The sequence below is a fragment of the Triticum aestivum genome, chromosome 1B (genome assembly GCF_018294505.1).
Source record: "Triticum aestivum cultivar Chinese Spring chromosome 1B, IWGSC CS RefSeq v2.1, whole genome shotgun sequence".
Lineage (NCBI taxonomy): Eukaryota > Viridiplantae > Streptophyta > Magnoliopsida > Poales > Poaceae > Triticum > Triticum aestivum.
In genome coordinates this window covers 590,582,255-590,593,290 of record NC_057795.1, presented here as the reverse complement: position 1 = coordinate 590,593,290, position 11,036 = coordinate 590,582,255, and the positions used below count along the sequence as shown (strand labels likewise).

General features: G+C 44.4%; 1 pseudogene; it reads right to left on the bottom strand.

Annotated features, from left to right (window-relative positions):
• Positions 1–9,359: 9,359 nt before the first annotated feature.
• LOC123140556 (ATP synthase subunit a-like) lies at positions 9,360–10,456 on the bottom strand (annotated as a pseudogene).
• Between the last annotated feature and the right edge of the window lie 580 nt (positions 10,457–11,036).

Below are 11,036 nucleotides of genomic sequence, written 5' to 3'. Positions count from 1 at the left end.
GGCATACGGTATGAAAGATTGATTGAAAAGAGGTAGGGACTGGTCTCGCTGCTAAGGGAGAAGGAGACCTCTGTCGGAGCAAGCTAAAGAGCCCACTTTATATCGTCGATTTCAGGTAAGGCACTCGATCAAGCCTATACATCCGGGAATTTCTCTCCAAACCAAAGATGACTTGCTTTGCTGCATTTCTTGGGCCGGGGCTTTACTTGATTTTGGCGAAAGAAAGGCCATATGATCTACTTTCTGGTGCCGGTCCCTTCACAAAGATAGCCCCTTCTTGCTCTTATTCTTATTCTTATTCTTATTCGGTGGAATACAAGAGTTCTGAAGCTCCTTTCTTTCAAGTGAAAGTTGCCTATCTTTCTTGGTTCGAAATCCAATCCAGTTGAAAACAAACAATTGCCCGATGGCAAAGTCAGATGAAAGGCTAGGAGTGTAAACCACGTACGAGCGTGGCGCAGAAAGCGAAATGTTTTGCAGTGAGTCAAGCGTAATACGATCAAAAGGAAATGGGGTCGATGCTAAAACTCAAATAGTTCCCCAGAGGGGGCCCCGGGTTGAAAGAGCGAGCTACATTCTTTCATAGAAGACATAAAATAAGAGGACTGGTGCTTTCTTACTTCATCTTAATATAGGGATTATAGCATTGGAATTATGGAATTTGAATGGATTGAGTACATCAAGATGAAGAAATTAACGTAATAAGCGATATTCTCAAAAGATTCGGTCATGCCAGAAACCTCAGTGTGCATGGCACTAAAAAAGGGTACAAAGAACCTGAGATGCAAGTAATGGCTGAATAGCCGGGGAAACACTAAATAAAGACAAGTGTCATCCGGACTTACTTGATTGATTGAATCGAGAGATGGAAATGCCATTGAGAGATTAGAAGGGATAGAGAAAACGTCAGATAGAGGTCGTGCTTCTGCTCAGTCCAAAAGAACAATCTGAGTGAGGATAAGGTGGTTTATGTTAGGGTCCGAGAAAGCAACTTGACATGCCAATCCTAACAAGAATTCCACTCTTTCTGGTCATGTCAGAAACCACCTCTTGGAAAGCAGATCGAAAGCCAATCGTTTCATAAGATGATGACCCTCTTGTGCTCCTACGTTCCTGCTAGTTGGTGGATGAAGAATAGGAGAGAGCTTGCTTGAGTAGAAGATAACCCGCGAGAAGGATGTTTTGTAGCACTTTCTCATACAAAAGGAAAAGGCGTCATGACCGAAGATAAGGAAAGATCCCAGCTTTTCATTGCTCTGTCGCACCACCCCTCCTCCCAGAGCCGGTTCTTATCCATAGATTTTTCAGCTAAAAGATACGGTATATATATCAATGAAAGTTGGCGCCTTTGCTTCTTGGTACGACTGGTACTCTTTCTCATTTATCGGTCTAGTTGGAAAAATTTCCCCTCAAAGAGCAAGCTTGTCTTATATATTATGCTGCGCCCTTGCCCTTCCTTTCTCTTCTATAAAAAGGCTGGACGTCAAATGTAACTGATGCTTATATTCTAAATATGACAAGCAAGAAACCTACTATTGCCATAAACAAAAACCCAAACATTAGTAACTAACAGAGCTTTCCTATTCTAACTATTTCCATATAAACCATGATTGATATACCAATCAAAAAAGACTTCTGAAACTAAACTATTCTATTGATTTATGCACATGCTTCTTCTTCTGTTTTTGTACGCAGAAGGATGTCTAGGAGGAACAGATCACTGAGGTTAAGGATGAGAAGGTGAAAAGTGAAGATAGAGAATAGATGCCATGAACAAGTATATCAATTCAAGAGTTAAGGAATACTATTGGGAAGATTGGGCATTGGGTTCATCTTGTTATTGACCATCCCTTTTCAACACATATCTTTTAGTATACGTCTTTTTTAGTTGCTTAAAGATTTTAGATATTGCTTTTTCTGTTATAGGAAGTGTTGCGTTCCCCTTTAGGGTGTTTGTCAGTGGCGTCACCCGATAGGGTGTGTGCCCGGAAGAGAGAAGAAAAACATGTTGCTTGCTATTTCTGGTTGAAGAGCTATTTTTTCCTATCGAACAGGAATTCCGAGGGATGTTTTTTGTTGTCGATTTGTAGCAATAGAAAGATAATGGAAGTGATTGAATAAGTTGGGTCATGAGAATGGAAGTTGGGTCATGTTGATACTAGATCCATGTCTTGATTATTCGACTTTTCCATTCCAATGCACAATACTATGCATTCCATTCCAAAGAGCGGTTTCGGTGGGTTGATACGATTTCCACTTTGACGGTCCTAAGTTGGCATTCTTTGCAGATAACTTCCATCTCGCCATAGACGAAAAGTACCCAATTTCATGCCAAGAGACCATGTAAGGGTTGTACGACCCATCCATATGATAAAAAGACTCACAAGCCTAAGAGCAATTCCTTCCTTCCCTATCATTAATTAAGGACTGGCTTGCTTCGAGAGAAAGGAAATCTGAATTCCATAGTCGTCTTCCTCACGAGCTGGAACAACTAAAGGTGTAGGTTGGAAACATACTTTTTTTTCCGTTGGATTGTGCTCCAGAGAATGGAATAGTAACACGCGCTCCCGAGAGGCGGCATTAGTTTATGGTTCGAAAGCACGAGTCACTCCATCCAGCTATACTTGCATTGATATAGACGATTTGAGCCTTTGAATTTACTTACTACAAAACAAGCTATGTTCTCCTATATATTTCCTTGGGCTCGCTTTACAAAAGAAAAACAAACTACTCCTCTTGATGTGGTCAGAGCGAAGTACTAATAGGCACAGAAAAAGCAGGAATATCTTTCATTCATTTCATCTGTATGGTATGGCACGACCTCTTTTTGCTCCCCATTTCGTTGGAACTGAGGCCTCTGTCTACCGGCCCGAAAGGAGGGTCTCATGCGTGTAAACTAGCATATATCTTGCACAGAATGAACCTTCCTTCAGTCACAATGAGAAGCACTATCGGGGTCTGAACGAATAGAAAACACAATCAACACTTCATATCAAAGTCAACCAACGTTTATCATATAGAGCGGAATCTTCATTCTAATTTGATTAGCCAACCCTCCCTCGAGTCGTATGCTTTCTGATCACTCTCCTATGCTGGTTACTTTTCTTTCAAATGTTACATCGTTGCAGGTCCTCGCCCTTCAGGTTGAAGGAGATATGTACTCGACTTCCTTTAAATAAGTGGTGGCCCATAATAGTAGAGATGTATAACAACAGTAGCTTAACCAAAGGGATAGACTTGAACTCTTCCACACCCCCTTGCCAGAGGTTTTAAGAGAACAACCTTTTGGGTATACCAATTCCACCCATTCGCAGCAAAGGAACTAGCACTTTCTTAAGCTTTCCACCGTTCTTGCTTATTCCCCTTACTTACCCAATGAAAGATATAGATTGGAAACTGGAAGATGTTCATCCATAGTTATCTTGTTGAAAATACCCTCCCTTACTCATCAAAACGTTGGAAGCGACTTGAGATATCTTTTGGGAAGAGAGAATAACTATAGATGCTCGATATGCATATTGATCAATCGATCTCCGCGTCCTGCCAATTCGCTAAGTAGACTCACTCTACCGAGGGGCAGAAGAAGATCAAGCCGATAAGGGGAAGCGCTAAGAAAAATCTCTCTCTTATCTAAATATAAGAGCACGCTTTATCTCTATGCACACAGAAAAAGGGGATCTTGTGATGATGGAAATGGTACATATGTGGACCACTTTGGCTCCGCCCAAAAGCCCCTGAGCCGACTATCTCCTGGCACAGCCAAAGCATTTCCTCGCCCGAGGCCTGCTCAAAGCTAACTTGAATCCGAACAGCTTGCTGCTTCTCCGAAACCTTCACCAGCTTGTGTATCCTTGTAAGGTCGTGGACCCGGCGTAAGAACGAGAAACGTGAGTCTAGCATGACATAAACCCAAACCCCGACACTTTTGATACTTCTCATCTCAGGACAAGTCACAGAAGAGGTAAGGCGCTATAGCCAGTGAAGGAACGGGAAAGAAGAATCAGTGGAATTGACCAATAATTTATACCATTACGACTTTGAATAATCGCTAATAGCTGACACCAATGGAATATTTTTGGACCCTAAGGCTCATGTTGACTCCATCCTTTATTGAATAGCCAAGTCGTCGTGAGTAAGCATACGATCCATCACACAAACGTCCCTAAACCTCAGTAAGCCTTTCTAGATGATGCATTTCCCTTCTTATCTATCGATGTATTCATCTGAGGCCACAGGTAGGTATATATCTACGAGTGGTTTATATAAAGGAGGGTCCTGATAAGAATGCTGTTCGGAAAAGGCGAAACAAGTTGTGTTGACTGAGGCTCAGAATACGTTCTTGCACCACTCCTTTCAAACACACATACCCTTTCTTCTCACAAATGTGAAATTCCGGAACTCTGTGTGTAATTGTTGCAACAACAATAGGGACTCTGCCGAGGGCTCCCCGGTAGGTTCTAGTCTCTCTTTATACTGCGACTGGAGCAAGGCGTAATGGGCTGTGTTGTATGTTGATCAAGGAGGTGCTGCATTGGCTGTAGCTGCAAGAGGTCTTGAGACAGAAATTATGCCATTATTGCTTCTTTCATTTAAAAGCTTGAGTCGGTTCTATCTAGCTAAGTTATTCAATAAAGTAGATCGAAGTGTGTGATGCTTGTGAGTTTGGCAACTACTATATACGATATTTATAACAATACTTGATACTTGATTTATGACTTCCTCTACCTAGACCCACACCTACTTTGAATTTCACTTAACGGAGCGGCAGATCCAATAAAAAGGGACTACATTTCAATCCTACTTACCAGAATAAATAGTTGTATGGCATTCGAACCCCACCTTCATGGTTGTATTCTAATTAGCTGGAAATGTATGACCTAAGCTTCTCAACAGGCATTCACTCAACAGAGCACTTAATGAGTTTTCTAATGGCTTGAAAGACTACTATGTTTCTTTTAAGCTTAGTTGCAAAAGAAAAGCAAAGGGGAATGCGGGTCCATTTCGTAACACTTACGGTGATAAAGAAAAGTAACTCCCATCCGCGTGAGAGGCATCGCTACTAGGCCGGGCCTTGATTCCTTTCCTTGTCTCCATTCTGATTGATTTGCTTCTTTGCGCAAGCACTTGGTTCGCCCCTTACTATAACCATCCCACTCAATCTTTTACACCGATGTTTCGTACTCTCTCGACCAGGTCATCATAAGAAAATACTGCCAAATCTTTCTGAAATGAGAGAAGGAGGGAAGGCGCGCTACAACTAACTGCTGAAAAACGCAAGATTAGCGCTAAGAAGCAACCCTAGTTTAAGTACTAGCGTCCCACCCCAACATTCTTGTACTTCAAAATACTCTCCCCCGCTTGCTGCTCGCCTCAGCCAGACGTGGCTTATGTAGTGGTCGGCATTCCTACGTGCTCCGACTGATCCCCACTGGAGATTATATGAGGGGTCTTGGAAACTGTCGTGACGCTTTGGTGACGAAGGTCACCGGGGTGACTATGGAAGGATTCCGTGGTAGTCTCTGACTCCCTCCAACTCAATCAATATAAAGAACATGTCGTGAGCATGGGGTTTGGTTAGGCTTGGTTGATTTGTAAGAAAAGATAGTAGGTTGAGGGGCTTCATTGATTAGTAAACCTACGGTGCTGGTAAGGTCGGGACCGTGGTCGTCCGTCTCCGCTTTGCCGGCCGATAAGATCACTGAGATTGACCAGCCAGCTGGGTAGGTTTGGCTATTCCTTTCTATTGAAAAGGAGTCAGCTGTCTGCACGAGTCACCTTCCTTAGGCTCCGAGTCACCTTCTTCTAAGCTCCGCTGGACGATACGGCATTCTCGTTCTATAGGCCGGCCGTACTTGTGATGGTTCCCCAGGATCCTATAAATCCACTTAGGTCTACGTTGCCGCGATATTGTTCTATGGAAGCAGGTGGGCTGCTTTTTAGAAGTTTGGCCCGGTTTTTCATTAAAAAATCAAAAAGGGGGGGAGGGATTGACCTTTCTAACGCATATTCTGTCGTACCAGCATGGCCCCACTGATTTGTTTTCGATCGGAGCATCAAGCAGCGCAACCCGGTTCTACTTGACTAAGCCCCGTGCTCGTCCAAGGAGGGAGTTTGCTTTACCCAACTCCCCTTTTTGATAACAAGGCAAAAACCTCCGACCCGACATTCATGAGTTTCGAATGAAGAATGAAGAGTGCCCTGCCCCTCTTTTTTTCCCTAAATCTTGGATTTGGAAGTTGGTAAAGACCCACCCCTTGTTTAAGTCAGAATGAGTCCCCGAGACATTGGCTTCCGCCAACAGTGAACTATTAAGGATCGCATCCCGCGCATATTCTACATTATAGCCTGCAACTAATTCAGCTTCCGCTTCTGGGAGATCAGACGGAGCTCGATTAGTTTCTGCTAGACGAGGAATAAGGAACATAACCAATACGGGGAACAAGGGAATACCGGACCATATCTGCTTTTGCGCCATGACAATCTCACTCGAATTACAGGGACCTACACATATTAGTACAGTATACCGGGGTCCCCGGCCAGAACCACACATGCAAGTTTCCCTGCATGTGGCTCGTCCGTGCTTTTATCCGAGGCGCTGCCTGCGACTCTGCATGGGAGAAGAGGGCTGAACTGCAAACTTTCGTGTTCAGAGCATTGCATTGTCTAAGGGAGTAGGGTGAGTAAGCTGCGCCTACCAAGCTAAGCTTTCGTCAAAAAGGCGTCACTGCTTCCTTTTCGGTGCCCGCCCTTTATTTAGATGTTGGGTCAAGGCAAGCCCAAGGAAAGTCTAGGTTGGCGCTCCATCTCGGCCGGCATCCTACTCTCGAGAGGGTGTGGTCCTTGAGTGAACTAGTCATGTGCTGTGTTGCCCCAATGCAGGGGCATTTGGTGAGGAGCTACGGTCCGGTGGTTGACAAGCCACTGATCGGAGGCGACTGGACTGGAGTGCTTTCATCAGATGATGCATGTGGGCTGAGCCATTCCCATCCCAAGTGGTGGCCCGATTCGGCCTGGCCTGGTCAGAAAGAGATTCTAAATCTCGAATATGCGCACCGAGAATAGATATCTATGTTAGCTAGCGGGGGCGGGCTTTCCCCTGGTAGTCCCGCTGCATCCTCTGACAATCCGTCTCGTCTCATCTTTCTTTGGCTATACTAGTAGCCAGCCATATTAGCTCCACATTCCACCCTTTTTGATTTCTGACGAAAAAGGCAGTCATCAGTCGCCCCCTTTCCTATTTAGCTTTGCTTGCTGCCTATTATGAGAATAGGTCCCGGTTCAAGCGGCCCGCCTTTCATCATCATCTATACCAGCTACCACGCACGATCCCATAGGAACAATTTCATCGCCCTAAGAAGCAGAACGCGCCATCACCTACAACCCTTTCCTCTGCCGGGGACTTTCACGAAATGAAAACGGGCGGCATCATCGTATGCTCGACATTAGTTGCCCTGGTGTATATCTCGGAGTACTCCCATGGCCGATCTGTCACCCATACATGAAGGCCTTGGCCCCGTCCCGTGTGGAGAATGCCCCCCTTACGACACGGCTTAGTCTGTTATTTTATTTTGTCAGAGTGGATTCAGACCGCCACTTCTCTGAAAGCATGGTTCTTGCCTCCCTCTCTCCTCCCTCCTTGGAGCTCGTCCATTCGTTGGGTGATCCCTTGCTCTCACGTTCGAGTGTTTGCTCGCCATTTAGGCCGGTGAGTGACATTTTTGCTCATTGCAGTCGCCTCCGGGGTTCTTCGCACCTGGGTAGTACCAGGACCCTTGTGCCCTGGACTGCACTGCCCGCCCTATGACCCAAAACTCAAAATGAGCCTTGCGACGAGACGCGGACATTCCTCATGCTGCGGTTCCCTCCAGTCCGTTCCCAGGTTGGGTTAGGGGAAGATCCGAGCGATTGCCTTCGCGGATCCAAACGTGCTCACAAGGCGCACAATAAGAATAAGACCAATAGAGACTTCATAAGGGACCATTTGAGCTGCAGATCGTAATGCTCCTAGAAAGGCATATTTCGAATATAGAGGACGTTCCCAACAATCCACGAGAATATCATACCCAACTATGAACCGTACGAGCACATCCTCTGTCACCTCCACCGCGCTTACGACTCTATACCCCAACCCAACTTGCTCTGGCCCTGGGTCCTCCCGTATCTCTTCCTCGGTAAGCGGACCGTAGAAGCTGGGGAGTATCCGCTTGGGACTGATAGAAAACAGCATATCTTTTCCCTCCTGACCCCTATAAAAATCTAGTGGAAGTCCAGTCGCGTCGGAGACATCTTTATCTGATTTTGAGGCTACGTCGTTCGGCTCCTCCAAAATTATGTTAGGATCGACTGGCTCATCCTCATCATCCGAAAAGAAAACAGAGACAAAACAGATTTGTTTCAATGACATATCTAATCAGACTGAAATTGATGTCGAAGACACGATCATTCACATCAATTGAAGCAGGCAGGAAGGGCGCGGAAGCTACCGTTTAACGAATGCAATGCAAGCAAGGTAGCTTGCTTACTCTCCATCTAGCGTGCGTTGGCGGCAAGGAAGGAGGCATTGGAAAGACTAGACCATACACATTAATTAGTACAAGAAAGAGGCATTCGGGAAGCGACTAGTCGCTTCTGGCGAAGCTTAACAAAGGCCGACTACTACATAGAGTACTACCAGTCATGAGCGATAGTGAAGCCGTCAGAGGCAGAAGCTGTCGCTTGACGGACGAAGCCGAGCCGATACGATAGGCGGGCAAAGTGAGCGAGACCAAGACAGCCCAGACGTGGAGTGGCGAAGGGGGCCTACTATACGTATACGTGATTAGTAAGCGGTTCAAGACATCGAACGAAAAATCAAGTGAACTAATGAACAGTGTGATTGATCAGACAAGTACCAAGGAGCAAGAAAACGTATGCGCTTTAGCAAGGGATGAGCGCGAAATCCGTTGCTTGTTCTTTCGGTAGCCTTCTTTCATTTCCGAATTTGCTTGCGAGCAGTCCTTGCATTAGTATGAATTCATTGACCGCGTAAGGGCGATCCATCTTGATGACGAATTCCATGATAACAAGAAATAGAAATTAATCGTTCGATGTCTGCTCATTCTCCCCTCTTCAATTCCCAATGAACAACATGATCTTAAGCTATCATTTGTTCAATTTGGTCGATCTGATACTTAGTTAACTCATTCATCTTGATGTTCCCACTGATACCTAATCGATAACGAAGCTGGATGGCTTTTTTCGGTCCAATTCCATCCATTTTTGTTGAGGCAATTCTTACTTGTTCATCGGGAAGTGATCTAGCTCCTGAGATATATGACATTCTTTATCCTTATCTTTTCCTGGTCTTCTCGGCTGGAATCTACGATCTACACCTCTCCAAACACAAACGCAATATCTTGAGTACCCGGAACCATGTTCAGTGCTGCAAAAGCGCAGCTGTAGCCCCCTAGAATCTTCGGCTCCTCGTTTTTATTCAATTATGAAATGACTCATTTTGATGGAGATTTGTAGCATCATTCAAGTAAATACAAATTGAGATCGTAGAAACATGAGCTTGTGATATAGCTACACCTAATCCCAGACCGATTAATGCTAGAACTATAAATAAGGGACCAAGATCTCCTATGAAATAGAAAATATTATTCAGAAATAACATAGTCCAAGCAAACCCACTTAAAATCTTTACTAAACTATGACCGGCCATCATATTAGCAAATAAACGTATTCCTAAGCTTAATGCACGAAAACAATAAGAGATTAGCTCAAGGAGTACTAAGAAAGGTGCTAACGGCAGTGGGACTCCCGCAGGTAATAAGAAGCTAAAAAAATGAAGCCCATGTCTTTGAAATCCAACGATCGTAATGCCTATAAAAATGGAAAATGAAAGAGCCAAAGTAATGAGAAAATGACTTGTCACTGTGAAGCTAAAGGGTATCATACCCTGGGGATTACGAAATAACGAAAAAGTAAAAGTGACCGAGATGCGAGGGAAAAACTTTTGTTTCACATTTCTAGAAAGACCACCTATTTGTTCGTTTACCAGGTTCAGCACGAAATCATAAATAAGCTCGACCAAGGATTGCCATGCATTTGGCACTGACTTTCCACCTCCCTTTTTCGTAACAAAAAAAAAAGAAAAACGACCAAAATGACAGTGAGCAGCATATACAAGACTTCATTTGTAAATGATAAATAAAAGTTGCCCACATGAAGATCAATTATTGGGATAATGGCAAATTGATCCAATGGGGTTTCCGGGTAGGCACCAGGCAGATTCTGGATAAAATTATCCATACCACCACCCGCCCGAATATCCTCTAATATGCCCTGCCAAGTTTCGCCATTTCGGTGGCGGGCTCCCAATACTGTTCTAGCTAAATTGACTGCTCCCTGTTCAGACTCATTTTGGCCCAAATACTCTTCTATTTGTAAAACTATTGTGACGCCAGCAATTCGCTCAGGCGTTGGCGTTATATCCAAGTTTGGCGTTATAGCAAAGTTCTGAGAGATGTTGGTTGGGAAAAAATCATGTAGATCGGGAAGACGGGAACACTTACTATGAATTGGTTGATTCGTTGTAATAGCAGCAAATAGCATATTTCTATCCTTCATATCCGTAGAAAGAAATCTCATCTCCAGGTAACTCCATCTTTTTCAGGTCTGCTCGCTCACTTTTGAAAGGAGACTGATCTTGACGTCGGCGTTGGTTTTTCCAACGAAAAACAAGAACATTCTTTCACGAACTTCCATGACAAAATGCTAGTTGCCTTGTAACGCATACACTGGAGCGTTTGTCCCATCGACGAAGGCCACTATACGCATTTTCTGAAGAGCAACATTCTCTTATAACCAAACATCGCAAAGACAGAAAGGAGTATCCTGAACGTAAGGCCAATGGCTAGCAGACTTCGCTGAACACTCACGATATTCAGCTAAAGCTGGATGCATATTATATCTTGCCTTGGTAGAGCGAAACTTTGAACCCAACACAAGCAACTCTCCCGGTTTAGCGATATTGATGGGTTCCAGCCTCATTC